This window comes from Arachis ipaensis, chromosome B1 (genome assembly GCF_059453495.1).
Source record: "Arachis ipaensis isolate K30076 ecotype BB chromosome B1, ASM5945349v1, whole genome shotgun sequence".
Classification (NCBI taxonomy): domain Eukaryota; kingdom Viridiplantae; phylum Streptophyta; class Magnoliopsida; order Fabales; family Fabaceae; genus Arachis; species Arachis ipaensis.
This window is the reverse complement of record NC_142436.1, coordinates 47,366,490-47,369,668: the sequence shown is the minus strand read 5'-3', so window position 1 is coordinate 47,369,668 and position 3,179 is coordinate 47,366,490. Positions and strand designations below refer to the sequence as shown.

At 35.2% G+C, this 3,179-nt stretch overlaps 1 non-coding gene across 1 annotated transcript; it reads left to right on the top strand.

The window, feature by feature from the left end:
• The first annotated feature begins 1,521 nt into the window (after nt 1-1,521).
• On the top strand, nt 1,522-1,625 carry LOC148576464 (small nucleolar RNA R71). The gene has a single exon (XR_015903966.1). It is a non-coding gene; the product is annotated as a small nucleolar RNA R71 (small nucleolar RNA).
• The last annotated feature ends 1,554 nt before the right edge of the window (nt 1,626-3,179 follow it).

Genomic DNA, 3,179 nt, shown 5'->3' with positions numbered 1-3,179 from the left:
ATGTTTACAGAAGGGTAACCTTGAGTTGTAAACACAAGGGAGTCCTCATTCAATTGAAGGACTAATTCACCTCTGTCAACATCAATCACAGCTCTTGCTGTGGCTAGGAAAGGTCTTCCAAGGATGATGGATTCATCCTCATCCTTCCCAGTATCAAGGATTATGAAATCAACAGGGATGTAAAGGCCTTCAACCTTTACTAACACGTCCTCTACTTGTCCATAAACCTATTTTTTTTATTTGTCTGCCATCTCTAATGAGATTTTAACAGCTTGCACCCCAAAGATTCCCAGTTTCTCTATTACAGAGAGGGGCATGAGGTTTATCCCTGAACCAAGGTCACACAGAGCCTTTTCAAAGATCATGTTGCCTATGGTACAAGGTATTACGAAATTTTCAGGATCCTGTTTCTTCTGAGGCAATGTCAGTTGATCCAGATCACTTAGTTCATTGGTGAACAAGGGAGGTTCATCCTCCCAAGTCTCAATACCAAATAATTTGGCATTCAGCTTCATGATTGCACCAAGGTACTTGGTAACTTGCTCTTCAGTAACATCCTCATTCTCTTCAGAAGATGAATACTCGTCAGAGCTCATGAAGGGCATAAGGAGGTTCAATAGAATCTCTATGGTCTCTAGATGAGTCCCAGATTCCTTTGGTTCCTCAAAGGGAAACTGCTTATTGATCACTGGACGTCCCAGGAGGTTTTCCTCACTGGGATTTACGTCCTCCCCTTCCTTTCCAGGTTCGGCCATGTTGACTATGTCAATGGCCTTGCACTATCCTTTTGGATTTTCTTCTATATTGCTTGGGAGAGTACTAGGAGGGATTTCTGTGATCCTTTTACTCAGCTGGCACACTTGTGCCTCCAAATTTCTAATGGAGGACCTTGTTTCATTCATGAAACTTACAGTGGCCTTAGATAGATCAGAGACTAAGTTTGCTAAATTAGAGGTATTTTGTTCAGAGTTCTCTGTCTATTGCTGAGTGGATGATGGAAAAGGTTTACTATTGTTAAACCTATTTCTTCCACCATTATTAAAGCCTTGTTGAGGCTTTTGTTGATCCTTCCATGAGTGATTTGGGGGATTTCTCCATGAGGGGTTATAGGTGTTTCCATAAGGTTCACCCATGTAATTCACCTCTGCTATTGCAGGGTTTTCAGGATCATAAGCTTCTTCTTCAGAAGATGCCTCTTGAGTACTGTTAGATGCAGCTTGTATTCCATTCAGACTCTGAGAAATCATATTAACTTGCTGAGTCAATATTTTATTCTGAGCCAGTATGGCATTCAGAGTATCAATTTCAAGAACTCCCTTCTTCATAGGCGTCCCATTACTCACAGGATTCCTCTCAGAAGTGTACATGAACTGGTTATTAGCAACCATGTCAATGAGTTCTTGAGCTTCTGCAGGCGTTTTCTTTAGGTGAATGGATCCACCTGCAGAAGTATCCAATGACATTTTAGCCAATTTAGATAGACCATCATAGAATATATCCAGGATGGTCCATTCTGAATGCATGTCAGAAGGACACTTTTTGGTCAGTCCTTTGTATATCTCCCAAGCTTCATAGAGGGATTCACCTTCTTTCTGTCTGAAGGTCTGAACGTCCACTCTAAGCTTACTCAGCTTTTGAGGAGGAAAGAACTTGGTTAAGAAAGCCTTGACCAGCTTATCCCAAGAGTTCAAGCTATCCTTAGGTTGAGAGTCCAACCATACTCTAGCTCTGTCTCTTACAGCAAAAGGGAAAAGCATGAGCCTGTAGACTTCAAGATCTACTCCATTAGTCTTAACAGTATCACATATCCGCAAGAATTCAGTTAAGAACTAAAAAGGATCTTCAGATGGAAGTCTATGAAACTTGCAGTTCTGCTGCATCAGAGAAACTAATTGAGGTTTCAGCTCAAAATTATTTGCTCCAATGGCAGGAATGGAGATGCTTCTTCCATGTAAATTGGAATTAGGTGCAGTAAAGTCACCAAGCATCCTCCTTGCATTATTATTATTTTCGGCTGCCATCTCCTCTTCCTGTTCGAAAATTTCTGAGAGGTGCTTGCTGGATTGTTGTAATTTAGCTTCTCTTAGTTTCCTCTTCAGAGTCCTTTCAGGTTTTAGATCTGCTTCAACAAGAATATTCTTGTCCTTGCTCCTGCTCATATGAAAAAGAGGGGATAGAAAAATAATAATAGGGATCCTTTTTACCACAGTATAGAGGTCCCTGTGTGAGTAGAAGAAAAGAAGGAGATGAGAGAGAAAGAGAATTTTCGAAAATAATTTTTGAAAAAGAGTTAGTGATTTTCGAAAATTGTTTTTGAAAAAGGTTAGTAATTTTCGAAAATTAAAAATCAAAAAATTAAAATAATTAGTTAATTAAAAAGAATTTTTGAAAAAGAGGGAGATATTTTCGAAAATTAGAGAGAGAGAGTTAGTTAGGTAGTTTTGAAAAAGATAAGAAACAAACAAAAAGTTAGTTAGTTAGTTGAAACAAATTTTGAAAATCAATTTTGGAAAGATAAGAAGATAAGAAGTTAGAAAAGATATTTTAAAATCAAATTTTTGAAAAAGATATGATTTTGAAAAGGATAAGATAAAAAGATATTTTTGAAAAGATATGATTGAAATTAGTTTTGAAAAAGATTTGATTTTTAAAATCACAATTAATGACTTGATTCACAAGAAATCACAAGATATGATTCTAGAACTCAAAGTTTGAATCTTTCTTAACAAGCAAGTAACAAACTTGAAATTTTTGAATCAAAACATTAATTGATGATGTTATTTTCGAAAATTAGGAGATAAAGATAAGAAAAAGATTTTTGAAAAATATTTTTAAAATTTTCGAAAATAAATAAGAAAAATGAAAAAGATTTGATTTTTGAAAAAGATTTTGAAAAAGATAAGATTTTTAAATTGAAAATTTGATTTGACTCATAAAAACAACTAGATTTTAAAAATTTTTGAAAAAGTCAAATCTAATTTTTGAAATTTTAAGAGAGAAAAAAGGGAAGATATTTTTTTGATTTTTTGAATTTTTATGATGAGAGAGAAAAACATGAAAATGATGCAATGCATGAAAATTTTTATATCAAAACAATGAGTGCATGCAAGAATGCTATGAATGTCAAGATGAACACCAAGAACACTTTGAGTGTCAAGATAAACATCAAGAACTTATTT